Below are 17497 nucleotides of genomic sequence, written 5' to 3' on the forward strand. Positions count from 1 at the left end.
TGTTATTTTTCCAGTGACCTCATAAACTGCTAAGCTGGCAAAAATGCAGCAGGCAAAGCATTTTGAACATTTTAAGGAAAGCTATTCCGGATGAATTTTTGGCTGGTCAGGAGGGTTTTTTTTAAAAAAAGGCACTTTGGAGAGCTAGAAAAAGGAATGTCAGTAGCTACATTTAATAAACAAAAGCAAAATCTAACTCAAGAAAGAAACTGATCCATTTATACAAAGGTATCTTCAGGAAAGGTCAAAGATGAGGCAAATTTTCCCCCTCCCTTCCTGACTTTTCGAAAAATATTAAAACCAAATTATTTGAGAGAGTTTTCTCTTATATTTATACTTGATGCCATCTTTTTTCATGTTTCCTCCCCTCCCCATTCTCTTTCTCTCTGTATGTATGTATACACACACAAATATACACACCCATACATACAGAGTGGGTTTTGTCTCATTGTCAGTCTGGAGTTAAGATGCTGTGGACATAGTTTACTTAGACTTCAAGGCATTCGACAAAGTAGACTACAACCTTCTTCTTGGTAAACTAGAAAAATTTGGAATAGACAGCTTCACCACCAGATGGATTTGTAACTGGCTGACAAACTGTAGTCAACAAGTAGTTCTTAATGGTACTTATATTTACATGGAAGAAAGTAAGTAGTGCGGTACCACAAGGTTCAGTCCTTGTGAACCGAAATGATATAGGACAGTGATGATGATCCTTTTAGGGACTGAATGCCCAAACCGCAACCCCAAACCTACTTATTTAGAAGGGGAACTCATCAATTTGCATATAATACTAAGCTGGCAGGAATAGCCAACATCCCAGGATCCAAAACAATCTTGAAGAATGGGCCCTATCCAACAATATGAAATTTAATGTGGAGAAAAGCAAGGTTTTACACCTAGGCAGGAAAAATCAAATGTACAAGTACAGATTAGGTGAAACCTAACTCAAAATCAGTAACTGTGAGAGGAACCTTGGAGTCCTAGTGGACAATCACTTAAACATGAGCCAGCAGTGTGTGTCAGCAAAAACTGATTGCATAAACAGCAGCATAGAATCAAAATCACGTGAAGTATTAGTACCACTTTATAAAGCCTTAGTAAGACCATACCTGGAATACTGCATCCAGTTTTGCTCACCATATTACAAAAAAGATGTTAAGACTTTGGAAAAAGTGCAAAGAAGAGCAACTAAGGTGATTAAGGGCCTGGAGACTAAAACTTGTGAAGAATGGTTGCAGGATTTGGGTTTGGCTAGTCTAGAGAAAAGAAGAACTAAGGGGGACATCATAGCAGAATTCCAGTATTTGATGGACTGCCACAAAGAAGAGGGGGTTAACTTATTTTCCAAAGCACCAGAAGGCAAGACAAAAACAATGGATGGAAACTAATCAAGGAGAGAAGCAATTAAGGAGGAATTAATGAGAAACTTCCTAACAGTGAGGACAATTAACCAATGGAACAGCTTGCCTTCAGAAGGTGTGGATGCTTCATCACTGGAGATTTTTAAGAAAAGACTGGGCAGCCACCTATCTGAAATGATATAGGGTCTGCTGTTTGAGCAGGGGGTTGGACTAGAAGACTTCCAAGGTCTCTTCCAGCTCTATTCTGATTAATTGGTTTTAACTTGACTGTGGACATTTTAATTCCTGTTTGATATAAATCACAAAAGTCATTCAATTGCAGTGGGGTAGAAGTCTGCTGAATAAATAAATTAGGAAAGCAGCATTGCAACATTGCATGTACAAAAGAGATGGCGCAATGCTGCTTTCGTCCTTTTGATGACAGTACTACTTCCTGTTATTCCTGAGTTCATGCCAGTTTGAATCTCTGTCCTCACCTGCTTCCTTTCCTACTTGTGTTGAAAAGTCTTCAAAGGCAATTGTCTGCCCAGGTAAATGGCAACACCCAGCCAATCTGGGCCATCTGAAGAAGGTAAGCAGCGTTCAACCTGGTTAACCCTTGGTTGGGAGATGCCCAGGAAATTCTACCTACACCTATAAATTAGTCAGGGAAGTCAGAAAGACATCCTAGAAGAGAATGACAAACATTCTGATGTGGTTGCCAAGAAAACCAGATGAACATGTCCATATAGCCACCAGGAGCTGAGCTCATCTCAAAGGAAATTTTATTTTAAATCATTGCAAAGAACTTGCCAAGGAAGCCTAGAATTGCTATCTAGCTGAGGGAAAAGAGGATAATTTCTTTCTTAGGGCCTCTTAGTGACTTCCCATTGACTACTTTTAGAACCAAAACAGCACAGCTATGGGGCAATTTAAGGGTTCTTGTTTTGTTTTGTTTTAAATAGCTGTAAAGGGCTTTATCTTGGGGATGCTCATGATATTTTAATTGAAATTTTAAGAGCCTTGATAGTACAGGGGTTTAGTGCACCCTGTTATTAACACAGCTGCCTGCAATTTCTGTTGGTTCGAATCTCTCCAAGGCTCAAGGTTGACTCAGCCTTCCATCCTTTCTAAGGTAGGTGAAATGAGGACCCAGTTTGTGGGGGCAATAAGCTGACTTTGTATAAAATATACAAAAGAATGAAGGCTATTGCTTAACGCATTGTAAGCCGCCCTGAGTCTCCGGAGAAGGGCGGCATATAAATCAAATTAAAAAAAAAAAAAGACCCCTAATCTGTTGTTTATTGTGAAAATAAGGAAGAAAACATTACCTCCGGTCAATAAATGAGTATGTTTAAGATTTCAGCTGGGGAAAAATATATGGAAGGAAGTTTTAACCTGTTCCCAAACTCTTCCCCCCAAATTGGCAGCTGGCTGCATAGAGGATTTAAATAAAAAAAAAAAGCCAGAAATCAAATCACAGATGATCTGCATAATATTAAGTTTGGCCATTTAATAACTAGATTACAGAAGCTCAAAACTGATAAACTTTTCTCCATCTATCCACCATCACTTAATGGACCTGAGATTCTGCCACTTGAAACATACATAGTGAGAACATTCCATTCAAAACTTTAGGGGAATTTTATTTTTTTAATACTTTAGAATAAGCATGCAAGAGTTCCAGGGAAGAAATTGCAACCTGAAGGTGGCTCTACTAAAAGCAAAGTCAACAATCACCACAGAATGAAGAGCTGGCAAATAGACCGGCTCTTTGTAATTCTTCTCCAGACAAGGAGAGAATTTGAGATCACCCATAATTGCTCCAGACAGTTGCTCCTTACAAGAAGACCACATGATAGCTGTCTCTAGCAGTTTGAGCTCTGGGAGACAAGGGAACAGATATATTTTTGCTCAAACTGTGGTCAGCGCCTCCAAAAAGCACAGTGCATTTGCATATCTCTTTTTCTAATCACTTTCAGAAATTGATTGCTAATTGCTTTTTCGCTTTTAGAAACCATTGAATGGATAGGCTTTACAACAGTAGGTTTCCTTCAATCCTTATCAGAAGTTTTAAACAAAAGGTTAAGGACTTTAAATAATATAGGGAAGAATAAGCAGCACAAAGATAATTAAAACTTTGATTCTATACAGTTACAAGCACACTAAAGATCCAGATAAATTGGATATAAAATTTTGAAATTAATTATAAAGAATCCTTCCCATCAGAAAATACTTTTTGCTTTGAATTCTTAAAAAACAAGGGTAGGATGGCATTTTGAGGGTTGGACACTACAGAGAACTAGAAGAAAGATTAAAATTAAAGAACACTTCAATTCAACTTACAAATACAGAATGAAGGAAAATATTGGGCATATTGAATGATATTTTTGAACACTGAATCTGAATCTAAAGAACACTGAAGTTGGACTAGAAGACCTCCAAGGTCCCTTCCAACTCTGTTATTCTATTCTATTCTAAGTTAATTTTAAGACAGACTTTATTTAAAATAAGAGGAACATGTTTTACCTGATAGAACTGAGATTGATCTGAAAGACTGTTAAAAGAAAAAGGAAGGAATATAAGATTTTTATTTGATCAAGGTTAAAATAGATAGAGTGTATCTCCTATCTGTTAGGCGGAGGCCAAAGCAGGGAAGGTAGCACCTTTAATGGAGGGGACCTGTTGCGCTATCCTTCCTTGCTTTGGCCTCCATCCAGTGCTCATTCTCACCTGTGGCTCACATCTATAACATGTGACGGCCACATCCCCAATAAACCATCCTGACAGATGCGCCAAAGTAGGTGGGGGTAGGCAATGGGTCTTTGACCCTTTGTCTATCCCAGTGCATGAGGTCTGGCACTGATAGATTGAGTGGAGGAGACTGGTCAATAGTCCAACAGAACAAGAAAGCAGGCCTAGCAGTGAAGTTCTCAGAGTATGATGAGACACTTAGATATCCTGGTCATTCATTGCAATAAAAGAGCTGTAATGGCCACTGGATTAAGATCTCCAAAAGAGTGGGACTGCCACTGTGCAATGGCTACTTATAACTCCACCATGCAAAGGTTTCTGTTATGCAATAATCTTCCTTAAAACTATTTGCAATTCACCTCAGTTCCATACCTAATTTGTTGAGAACCGAAGTGATGGAGAAGTGTCAATCAGGTGGAGATGACCACTGACAGTTGTAGTCAGAAACCTGCACATGGGCAGAAACCTGCACTTTGGACAAGTAGTCATTCATCTCAGTACCTTGGGTCGTAGAGAGGTCCAACAGCATCCAAGGTGACTGGGAAGTCCTTTTTAGGATTGCCCCCCCCCCTTGCTTGAGAGATGAGGTTATCAAAAGTTGGACATCAAGAAAAATAAATAAAAGAAAATTTATCATTGGCACCTAGAATATCTGCACATTGATGGATAGAGACAAGGTGTCAAGGCCTGAAAGATGTACAGCAGTCATAGTAGTCAAAATTCACCATTGTAGTATTGACTGCATTTACTAGTACCAGGTTTGCAGACGAGGATTCATAACAGGAAGTAGCAAGTGGATATACGTTCTTTTTGGAAAGGGAAACTACAGATTGAAAATAGGAGTAGTTTTGCAATCAAAAGAATATATCTAAGAATATATCTATTTCTACCCGCTGGAATAAATCAATGCATTGTGAAGTTTTATTTTCCTCTCAGCTAGTCCTGTTACATCACTATCATCAGCATCTACACACAAATTCCCACAAGTCCAGAGGAAGACAAGGAAAGTTTCTATTATTCAAAGAACCTCCACCAGTGACATCATTCTGGATAACCTTAATGCTAGGGTGGGACAGACAGCGACAGCTGGTGAGAATTTTGGGAGTTATAGTGTGTGCCACGCACAGCCTGTACATAATATGATGTTCAGATTTGCAAACAGGTACAAAATAAAATGGATGCATTTTATTTAGTGCCAAACACTGGCACTACAGTGGTGGGTTCCTCAGTTCCCCTGAGCCGGTAGCGGTGACGATATGATGTCACCGAACCGGTTCTGGCCCCCCGCCCCCAGCCCTCCACCCACCCACCCCCGCGTTATTCTTACCTTTTATTTGGCCCCCACCCCCAATCTATTGCTGCCTGCTGAGTCCCAGCTGATGGCTAGAGGGAAAAAAAATGTTTAAACTCTTCCCGCGGGGCTTCAAAGGGCTGCCCTACAGCTGATCAGTGTTAAAAGAAAACAAATGAGTAGACTGGTGCCTGCAAAAATAAATGGGTAGACTGGTGCCTGCAAAAATACATGAGTAGACCGGTGCCTGCAAAAATAAATGGGTAGACCAGTGCCTGCAAAAATATATGAGTAGATCGGTACAGCACTGCAAGCAGTTAAAAGCCTGGTAGACCAGTACCTCTGCTAAATCCTAAAGAATTGTCACATGGCCATCAAGCCACGCCCACAAAATAAGCCATGCCCACAGAACCGGTAGTAAAAAATTTTAGAACCCACCGCTGTGGCATTACCTGACCGTGTCATAGTACATCAGGATGACCTTAAAAGATATCACCATCACTTCAGCCATAGGAGGTGCTGCATGCTGAACAAATCACAGGCTGGTCCAGTCAGTCCTCAGCCTGCATATGGTCCCTTTACACCAGGGGTGTCAAACTCAATTTAACTGAGGGCCGCATCAGGGCTGTGGTTGACCGTGGAGGGCTGGGTGTGCATGACCAACTGGGTGGGTGTGGCCAGCTTGACCCCACTCCCCAAACTGCTGGCATGTTTCCTCTTCGCACTGAGTAGATCGGGCCTAAGCCACACTGGCCTGTTGTTTCCTCTTTGCATTGGATAGACCAGGCTGAAGCGACACAGGCCAGCCTCTTACATTTTCCAGGATGACCCCACAGGCCAGATCTGACCACATCGCAGGCCGGATCCGGCCTGCGGGCTTTGTGGTTGACATCCCTGCTTTACACATAAGCAACCAAAGATTGTTGGAATAATATTCAACATTGGCAGACTGCAAGATCCAGGCCAATGTTTCAAGATGTACTTAGTGAAAAACTCCCTGGCAATTTACCACTTGTAGGAACCTACTCTGAAAAGCAGTAGATGAGATTTAGAGGTGCAGACTGCAACAACTGTATTTGGACTGAAAACCTCGACGATCAAGACTGATTTGATGAAAATCACAAGACCATTTAAGCCAAGAAGCAGGCCTTTACAGACTGGCAGAATGATCCATCATCTGTCTCAAAAAAAAAAAAAAGAAAGGAAAGAAAAACACAAGTTTGGATTGTAGTCCTCAGTAGAGGTGAAACTGCAGGAAATGCAGGAAATGCAGGATGAGTAATGGCAAAGAAAGGCTGAGCAGGCCATCTCAGAATTCTTCTGTGTCATAAAGGCAGTTTATGGTCCTTCAAAATTAGGATGGTCTCCTTTGCTGACTTATGATAGGTCGAGGCTAATCAAAGACCAGGAAGGACTGAAAAACTGGTGGGCTGAACACTTTTACAACCTACTCAGTAGGCTGTCCATAGTTGAGCCTGATGTTTTATAGGGGTTTTCTAAAGTGCCAGTCTTGGATGCCCTAGATCTGCCTCTCTCACTGACGAGATCAAGAAAGCAATCTCATAGATGAACTCAAAGCAACAGGGTAGGATGGCATTCCTGCTGAGATCTACACAGCACTAAGTCCAAACACCTTAAAGGCATTCTAAGATGTCTTGACTCACAGAGTAGATACATGATGACTTCTTCAATGTCCTCTTCGTAGCTGAATATAAAAATAAAGGAAGCAAATCAGACTGTGGAAACTATAGGGGTATCTCACAGCTGCCCATTGGAGGCAAGAATTTCACCTGCATTCTCTTGAACAGACTTGTCACAATCTTCGAAAGAAACTTCCCAGAGGCACAATGTAGATTTCAGCCAGAACAGAATACAGCAGACATGATTTGCCAGAAGACAAGTCCAGGAAAACTGCATCAAATAGAACAAACCTCTTTACTCTGTCTCCATTGACCTGACAGGCATTTGATACTGTAAACAGGGAGGCTTTCTGGGCTCTCCTGAGACATTACGGATGCCCAAAGAAATTCATGTAGTTGATTCAGCTACTCCATAATAGAATGACAGGACAGGTTCTTTACAATGGGAATACATTAACTGCATATGCCATTTCCAATGGAGTGAAGCAGGATTGCGTGTGCTCGGTCCCATCCTGTTCAATCTGTTCATCGCTTGCAGTCCAGGGTCTGAAGGAGGAGTGTATGTCAAGTACCGATTTGGTGGCTGTCTCTTTGATATTTGCTGCTTGAATGTAGGGATGAAGTGCTTCCATCCAGTCATTCAAGAAACTCTCTTTGCTGATGACTGTATGCTCCTGGCACACAAAGAAAGTGACTTGGTATTGAACAAATTCTCAGATGCTGCTATGCTCTTCCATCTGACTAACAGCCTGAACAAAGTTAAAGTACTTTATCAGCTCATGACAAATATAGAGCAAACAACCTCTGTTGAAGATACCCAACCGACAACTCTAAACAACTTAAAATACTTGGAAAGCGTCATCTCAAGTAATGGTTATTTTGACAATAACTTAAAGATCAGCAATACCAGCCATGTTCTGGGGCAGCTGCATACTAGAACGCTCAGTCAACATAATGTCTCTGTCTTCAAAAAGCTGAAAGTTTATGGAACTGTGGTCACCTCTTCTCTCCTATATGTCTGTACTGACAACACATCAACAAATCCATGCAGCTCCACTCTGTTGGCATTCTGTAAAATTTGAAGACTTGGTTATTCTCCCAGGCCTTGCGATGTGATGGATAGGGCTTTTGGGTTATATATAGTTATTTTGGTTTTCTGTCTGTAAAGTATATTTCACTGAGACCCCATCTTGCTTCTGCTCTGCATTTTTTATTTCATTATTTGTAAATCACCCAGAGTCAGTTGACATTGGACAGTGTTCTTTCCTCATAAGATTACTGGAATTTTTAACAATGTCTTTAAATCAATCTTGAGGTAAAACTGTTTGAAATATTTATACCCACAATACACTTTTCTTGGAATAATTATTTCAAGATCATGAATAGAGGTAAAACTGAAGTAAATGCAGCCCTAATTTGTATGGATTTCCATAGATGCATTAGTGTGTACAGGAAGGGAATGCAACTTACTCTAATTAGTTGAGAACGTGATATGTCATCAAGCTGTCGTATTGTATGAATAATATTTGGCATAAATGTTCATAATTATCAATGGGACATAAAATATCAATTCCAGCAGTTTTTATGCTCTGCCTGGCCTTCAGTTATCTGACAAGGCAGAATGGTGGTTCTGACATCAAATTAAAGAGGATATCTTTGATAAATGGTACAAGTCATCTTGATAGGTGAAAAATAATAATTTCTGCACTACACCTCACTGAAGAATTAGAACATCACATTTTAATCCAATCAATTTTTAAAAGACTACATTTGATCAAAATTTGCTTTCAAAAGTTTGAAATGCATCATAGCAAAGAATTTTTGACATCTAATGAGGCCATCACTGCCAATTCCAATGTATCTGAATATGTAGCATAAATGTCAGTAATCTAATATTATACAATGCTTGTCATATTTTTATCAACCCAGACTTTGCAAGATGAACCATCAAAAGTAATATATGTACCAGAGTCACTGTCAAAATTTTGCTATCAATGTTTAACAAGGTTAAATGGTTTTCAATGGTTAGCTTGCACTATCAGCAGAATCTTTACCAGCTTTCAAAATTAAGTTACATGAACCTCATTAAAGGAAGTTGGAAAAATGTTGTTTGGAAAAGTACCATTCTAAACCTCAAACATTATAAGAGCAAATCAGTATGTATCCTACCCCACTCAATAGGATATCCATCAGGACAGGAACTTTTCCTGCTTCCATAGATTCGTTTGTATCTATTATTTCCTGAGGAAATAAAGAAGCAGCTAAATAAACTGCTTGGTTATATGTAATCTTTGGAAGATGTAGATAACTTAAAATGAATAATTTCTTCCTCAGTAACTTCTGATTCAATATTATAATGGTGAATGTTAATGTTAAATGCTCTAATGTTAAAAATAAATATTAAAAATTAGTTGGATATATTAGGTCATAGTTTTTAACATACTTTGCTCCAAGAACCTTTAATATAAGAACTGATAATATTTTGCTGTTAATAATTTCAAATCAGAGGCCCATAATTTCACAGCTCTTTTCTCCTTGATTCCAAAATGTTTGAGATTTATGTGATTAATTGAACATTCTGTATCAAATGCATAAAGGGAATTGTGTTCCAATTTTACAGAGATAAAACCTTTAGATATTTCCATGCCTTACATATGTATTCAAAATTTCCTTAATTTTATATTTTTCTAATTTTCCTGATTTATCTTTTTATTTTTCATGATACATAAGTAATCATATGACCCGGTAATGGATTTCAAAAAATTTTACTACCTGTTCTGTGGGTGTGGCTTGGTGGGCGTGGCAGGGGAAGGATACTGTAAAAACTCCATTCCCTCCTGATCAGCTGGGACTTGGGAGGCAGAGATAGATGGAGGCAGAGCCAGTCAGAATTTTTATTACCAGTTCTCCGAACTACTCAAAATTTCCACTACCGGTTCTCCAGAACTGGTTAAAATCTGCTGAAACCCACCTCTGATATGACCACAATCTTAAAAGTATTCCAAATACCTATTACATTCACCAGTGTTTATTTTTACAAAATTCTTCTTCAAAATGCTGTAAGTATTCATTCTCGTGAAAGAATCAAGTCTGTTATGTAAGTCACCACAAACTTTCCTATAACCAATGAAGAGAATAGCCTCCTCATCAGTTCATCAGAAGGGTGTTAGAAAGATAATCTGTGCTTTAATTGTACATTAAGGGTGTTTATGTTATGAACTGAAGATATTCAGTTGTTGAAATTCTTGTAATGGAATCCTTCCATTTCAATAAATCTTATTCAAGAGAATTCTATGAGACTCATGCTTGGAAAAGAAGCATTTCCATTTTGGATGAATGCTAATCTGTTTATAAAATATAAATCTATTGGGAATAATGTATTTAAGAACTATCTTGGAGAAAATGACTTTGTTTATAGTTATTGATGAAATAACTGCAACATCATTAAATTCTGCAGTATAATCTATATTGCAATAGAACATAGGCAGTCCTGGGCTGAACCGTAGAGTCCTTGTTGCTCTCCATGATTGGTTGTTCACTTGCAGACATTTTGTTACTAGGCTAGGTAACAATTTTAAAGCACCAAGTACTCCACAGGTCTATATTACAGTTTTCTATCTGAATAATTAAGGGAGTGAGAAATTAAAAAAAAATCAAGTTGGAAATATGCCTGATATGAAACTGAAAAAAAAGTACATCCTTGCTGTCTCCATATAGCCACCAAATTAAATTCCATCTTCTACATAAAATATCTTTCTCATGTGGAAGCATATGAGTTTCCTGTGAAAACAACAAATACAGGATTTAAATGGCTTAAGTTTAGTATCAGTCTCCTCTTTGCTCATCCCAGAAAACAATCAAAGACATAAAACATCTATTGGGATGGATAGATACTGTAGATGATAGATAGATAGATAGATAGATAGATAGATAGATAGATAGATAGATAGATAGATACGGATGAATGGCAGTGGTGAAATGCAGTCGGTTCTATCTGGCTCAGGCGAATCGGTAGCACCGGCAGCGGGAGGCTCCACCCAGCCACCTGGACATCATCACGTCCCGTTTTTGATACTGCGCATGTGCAGAAGGTCCTGTACATGCACAGAAGATCCTGTGCATGCGTAGATGTGTTGTGCACAAGTGAAGCGAGCGCGCACCCATTTGCAAACTGGTAGTGAAGGTAAGTGGATTTCACCTGATGGATGGATGGATGGATGGACCGACCAATTGAAAGATAGACAACAGAGACAAAAAAAGTAACTTTAAATTTAAAAAAACATAAGAAGGCACAATAATTTAAAATGGGAAAACATCTGGCAACAACATTATTTTAAACAGAGTTTATGTTCTGATTTGTTTTTGCTTTTTTTAACAAAAAAAAATCCCTGTAAACACATCATAGGCGTGAGTTTTAAAAACACCGAACACCTGAAAACATGCTAAAAATATGTGATATCAGCATCCCTTTTGTGGCATTCAGAACAGGAAAAATAATTGTTTCTGATGTATACATGTCTGTGTGTAGTGTTTGCATACATCTTTGTATTGCAAACATAAACAAATATCAGCAGATCCACAAATCAGCCCCTTATAAGCCTCTGAAAAATATACAATTGCACTTTAAACGTACAACTTCATTGGAATTAGACTGTAATGTCTTCCAAATGGCACAATGGAAACAGCAAAAGATCTTATGTTCTTCTATCTCATGAACTTGTCTTTGCCATTTTGAACCAATTATGTACAAACTTTGAGATTCGAAAACAGGCATACAATATTTATCATCTCACAATATGTACTTTTGAAAACTGTGACATAATGTATTCTCCTATATGAACAATTTTAGATTATTAATGGAATTGCTAGGAAATGACTGTGGCGGTTACAAGATGTTTTTGATTTACATGTTGTCCAGTGCCAATGGGGGTACTTAATTTCAAACACTATCCGATTACCAGCTCACTTACTTAAGTACTCATTTCAAGGATATATGATACACCCTCTGTCAGAAATGGCTAGGCCTAATTGTTATCGTCTGGTTTCATTAATTAGTTTTATTCTTATTTTAATCTGCTGCTTTTCATTACAGCTAGCAGTTGAAAGAAATATAACTAAACTGACAAATATGAATATAATGATATTTGCTTTGATTTAGGAGCTTGGTATGCATTCCCTTCCTTTATATAGTGTTATTCAAGCATGGTAAAGTAACATATTCCCAAGAATTTGTATTTCACCAGATTTTTTTTTATTACAAAAATGTTATTCAATTTCATTTGAAGTCAGAGGGAATTTTTTTCATTGTGCTCACTGAATGTTGCCATATTACATTCATTACCTCTCAGAAGAGTTGTTTGCATCACTACAGGCATGTAGTTCAATGGTGGGTTTCAAAATTTTTTACTACCGGTTCTGTGGGTGTGGCTTGGTGGGTGTGGCTTGGTGGGCATGGCAGGGTAAGGATACTGTAAAATCTCCATTCCCACCCCACTCCAGGGGAAGGATACTGCAAAATCCCCATTTCCTACCGATCAGCTGGGACTTGGGAGGCAGAGAATAGATGGGGGCGGGGCCAGTCAGAATTTTTACAACCGGTTCTCCGAACTACTCAAAATTTCCACTACTGGTTCTCCAGAACTGGTCAGAACCTGTTGAAACCCACCTCTGATGTAGTTGCTCATGGTCCATGACCATGGACATGGTCACCTCCAGACAAATGGGTAGAAGCTGCTCTGCTTTACTATAAAATACCAGAGATAAGCGGGTTCACCCTTAAAATTCAGCCACAGAATGGAGCAGATTGGTAAAGAATCAAGTGACCAACCATCACCATGCTGAGTCTGAGGAAAGAGATGCAGGCACCTAATTTGGTTGGGAAACATAACCTAAACAAAATGTGGGGTTAATAGACAGTGATTGGCTAACTATATTAAGCCTAGTATCTTTCAGGCTTTTATGGGCATCTCCGTTATCCTTAAGATAAAAGAAAGCATAAACGCATCTTTGGGACAACCATGACCTGGATGATTGAGAATCTCCATAGATCACGGGTGTCAAACTCAAGGCCTATAGGCTAATTCCGACCCACAGTATGCTTAAATCTGGCCCACAGGGCTGGCCTGGAAATAGCAAAGGACCTGGGAATAGCAAATAGCCTCTGGCAGCCAAAACAGGGCACAAGGGGTGCCCATGCCCCCCCCAAGCCCTGTTTTGGCTGGCAAGTTACTGCAGGAGGGGTCCATCCCGTCTCTTGCCCGTCCCCCCAGTCAGTCCGCAGAGGGAAACTACAATGCTGATCTGGCCCTCAAAGAAATTCACTTTGACCCCCTGCCATAGACAGTTATCCTCAAAACTTTTCCCATTTTTTCAAGACCTTCACAATAATGCCCCCCCCCCCCCAAAAAACCCACAATCAGTTCACAAATCTGGATCTCCTCCTATTGGGGCAAAGGACTGCAATTCCAAATTGCCAGAGTTGAATTGGTTAGGAGGAAGGGTGAAGGTAATAAATCTGGCATCAGTGGGCATCCGAGAGTGGGGAGAGGAGAAAGGGGGGCAATGTGAGAGTTCAGTTGTGGGCTGATTGTAACTTGGATTTATTTAATTTATTTAAATAATTTTTATGGTCGACCAACTCACAATGAGATTATGGGCAGTTTGCAAAGATTAAAAACCCAACAGATAGAAACAGTAGCCTGTGACATCCAAGGTAAAGTTGCTTTCTATCCATCAACAGAGCTGCCTAATTCCTGGCCTAAACATGTGTGGAAGCCAGGTCTTCAGAGCTTTACAAAAAGCAAACAGGGTCAGGGCCATTTAGAGCTAAACTAGCAGTTGTCAAAGCAATGAACAAAGGCAGGGTGCCTGCCTTGACAAAGGGGCAGTTAGAAGACCTTCTTCCCTCTTTACAGCCTCTCCATTGTAAACCTTCAGTTCTCCTGATTTAATTAACTATATATAGAAACACATTTGAAATTAAGGCACACGGTGGAGTTCTTGTGCTGCAGTCTTATCTTTCTTTCTAATAATTATCACAGTCTGGATTCTTGTTTCTTGAATGACCTGTTTCCTCCTAAAGTAGCAGGAGAGAAGTCTGATAAGCTAGTAACATTGCACACATCGTGACCTCAATGCATTTATATTCATTTCCTTGGAAGTAACTCCCATTGCAATTAGTTCTCAGTAAATTTGAATAGGATAGTGCTTCAACATTACTGGCAGTGTTGTACTGTGTACTTAATGGTTTATATTGTTTATATTTTACACTGTTAAAGCTATAAAAGCCCTCCTCAGTTTGCCATGCTGGCTCCAGAATAATTAGATTAATCGGGGAACTCTGTATTAAAACAATATGGGCTTTGTATTGTCTCTTTTTTAGGCTTGAATTCCAAGAACATGATGTGCCATAATCCAGAAACCACAATATTTGGTTTACATCAGGGGTGAAATCCAGCAGGTTCTGACAGGTTCTGGAGAACCGGTAGTGAAAATTTTGAGCAGTTTGAAGAACCAGTAGTGGAAATTTTGAGCAGTTCGGAGAACCGGCAAATACCTCTGGCTGGCCCCAGAGTGGGGTGGGAATGGAGATTTTGTAATATCCTTCCCCCAGGAGTGGGGAGGGAATAGGGATTTTGCAGCATCCTTCCCCTGGAATGGGATGGGAATGGAGATTTTGCAGTATCCTTCCCCCGCCATGCCCACCAAGCCACGCCCACAGAACCTGCAGTAAAAAAATTTGGATTTCACCACTGGTTTACATGCTATGCTAACCTATACCAAACAAAACAGTTTATGATACAGCATACTGCATGAACCTAATCATATTTTCTCTTAATCTCCAGCAAATGGATACAGGCAAATTGAGAGTGTGACATCTCAATAGACGAAAAGGATTGTCTTCCCTAAAATCATCAGACTTCACTGTTGCAATCAGAAACCCTGCTCTTGAACTAAAATAGGATGCTGCTACTTACCATTTTGGTAAAGCAAAGAAACACCATCTCTGTTCTAATTCCCACATTATTATGTTGGAAAACCCATTTCCCAGGTAGAATCTGAAAACTTTTAAATAGTATGGATCTTGTCCCTGTCTTTGAATGTAGAACGGTCAGAACAAAGTAATTCCATTCACTACTCATACAGATTTCTAGATGCTCTGATTTTCATATAAACCAGATCTTTCCCATTTGTCATTTTCGTATGTTAGCACTACCTAATTCCTTATAACTTTAGGCTACAGATCTGCAATACAGTGGCCAAACGTTCATAGGGCTACCTTGTCATATGAAATGAAACTGAGCAGAAAGGAGAAGTGAAACTAGCAGATGTCATATCAGAGGCTCTTAACAATTTGGGCACTTGTTATGCACTGCACAAAAACAAGTGATTCTCACAAACTAATCTATCAAAAGAGATAAAGACACTTGCTAGCAGGACAGTTTTGCTGCTTAAGTCTATAGTTTCAAAAGTATGCATCTTGACTTTTGTTCATTTAATAGTAGAGTTGGGGAGCAATTCCACATCTTATTTTTAATATATGCTTTGCGGATACAGCATCAAACCATGATATTATTTGGTTCTTATGTTACGTATTGTGTGACCCTAGTCACTGCAGCTTGCTCCGCATTTCATAGTTAGAACAAACCATGGATTAATACGGAGTTCCCACTTGGTGCTGTTAAAATTTGTTCATTAAGCAACAATTGAGACATGTCAAATTATTAACAGGCATGTTAAAGCATCAACTGTGGTTTAAAAATCATAGTGGATATATTTCAACAATACCATGGGACTTTCAAACATCGAGATCTATGCTTTCTTTCCTTGTTTTATCTCTTGGTAAATTTTCATACCTCATGTTTAAGGACGTTTAGCATTCTACAACAAAAAGATAATAAATCAGTGTTGATTATGGTAGTTCCAAGAATTTAACCAGGTTATCCCAAAAAGCAGAGGTGTTTTGTGCTAAGGCAGACAAGTAGTAGTTTTAAAGCATGCAACAGGAAGTACCTCTTTGGTTAGACTTTCCTGTTTTGTGATCTTTTTCAGTGCCCTTTTGGCCATTAAAAGCATCCTAGAAAATGATACCATCAAACCCCGATGCAAAGGAAAAGATAAATCAAACTCTTTCAACGAAGTGTCAAAGATATATTTTGTACTCTACAATCCAGTGGGGAGAAAAAAAACCTATTTCCATTTTCTTATAATTGAAAGATAAAAGCTGTGGGGATGGCTCATTTCCTTGTGATGCATTGAAAGGAAAAGATTAAAACTCATTTTGGGGTTTCATGTGCAGGAAGTTTTTAAATGTAGATTACATAAAAAATAAATATGGAAAAAGAATATAAACTTTCCCCAAAAGATCTTTCTTTGGAAGCCAGTTGGTTTTTAACACCAAATTTTCTTTGAAACTGTGGAATAGGAAAAAAGTGTTGATTTCCTTTTTATACACACACTGAACTGATTAAAATCAGAAACTAGCCTTGATTGCTAGGCTTGGGCAAAGGGCTTACTAACATTGCCAACTTCCTAGGAGGACTTCAACTCCTAGAATTCTTATGAATGGCAATGAGGAATTTTGAAACTAATAATCCAAATACCTGGAAATTGCCAAAGTTGGGAAATAGTGCTGTGGCAGCAGGTTCTTCATGCATAGGGAAGGAAAGTTTCATTCTTCTTTCCCCAGTTGCTTTCAAATGAAAACGTCTCCCATAAATCGTGGCTGGAAGAATGGGTGCCTTCATATTAAGTGACTGGCTTCTGTAAAATGGGTATTCACAAGGGAGGTATGATTGAATGAAAGCTTCAGTGGTTCAAATGATTAGTAAAAGGTCAATGCCCTGGAAAAAGACTCATCATGAAGTTGATGACAAGTAAGACACTCTGAAAGTTAAGCATTTAGAGGCTGGGTGAGCCAAGGAAGAAGAGCAGAACAAAGAATATTAGGAGGTAAAACTGAAGGATTTGATATTAAAATGGGTGTTAGAGATAGGAAATAAATTCAGGAAGTTCCAAAAAGAGAAGAGCTAGAACAGGGGTGAAATTCAAATTTTTTCCCTACCGCTTCTGTGGGCGTGGCTTGGTGGGGATGGCAGGGGAAGGATACTGCAATATCTCCATTCCCTCATCACTCCTGGGGGAAGGATATTGCAAAAATCTCCATTCCCACCCCATTCTGAGGCCAGCCAGAGGTGGTATTTGCCGGTTCTCCGAACTACTCAAAATTTCCACTACCGGTTCTCCAGAACCTGTCAGAACCTGCTGAATTTCACCCCTGAGCTAGAAGAAAACTTTCCTGAAGACTCAGAGAAGGATGAGACATAAAGCTACAATAAAAGTGGATAAGACAGGAAGGAGAGAGAAGTGAGTGGATCCCCATGATCCAATGTTAAGGTATAATCATGGTTTATTGAATTCGGCCATATTTGTGTCAGACATACTTATAAAGCTAACTGAAGATTGCTTCT

The sequence above is a fragment of the Pituophis catenifer genome, unplaced genomic scaffold (genome assembly GCF_029215685.1).
Source record: "Pituophis catenifer annectens isolate HBS135680 unplaced genomic scaffold, rPitCat1.0.hap2 SCAF_3, whole genome shotgun sequence".
In the NCBI taxonomy this organism is placed as follows: domain Eukaryota; kingdom Metazoa; phylum Chordata; class Lepidosauria; order Squamata; family Colubridae; genus Pituophis; species Pituophis catenifer.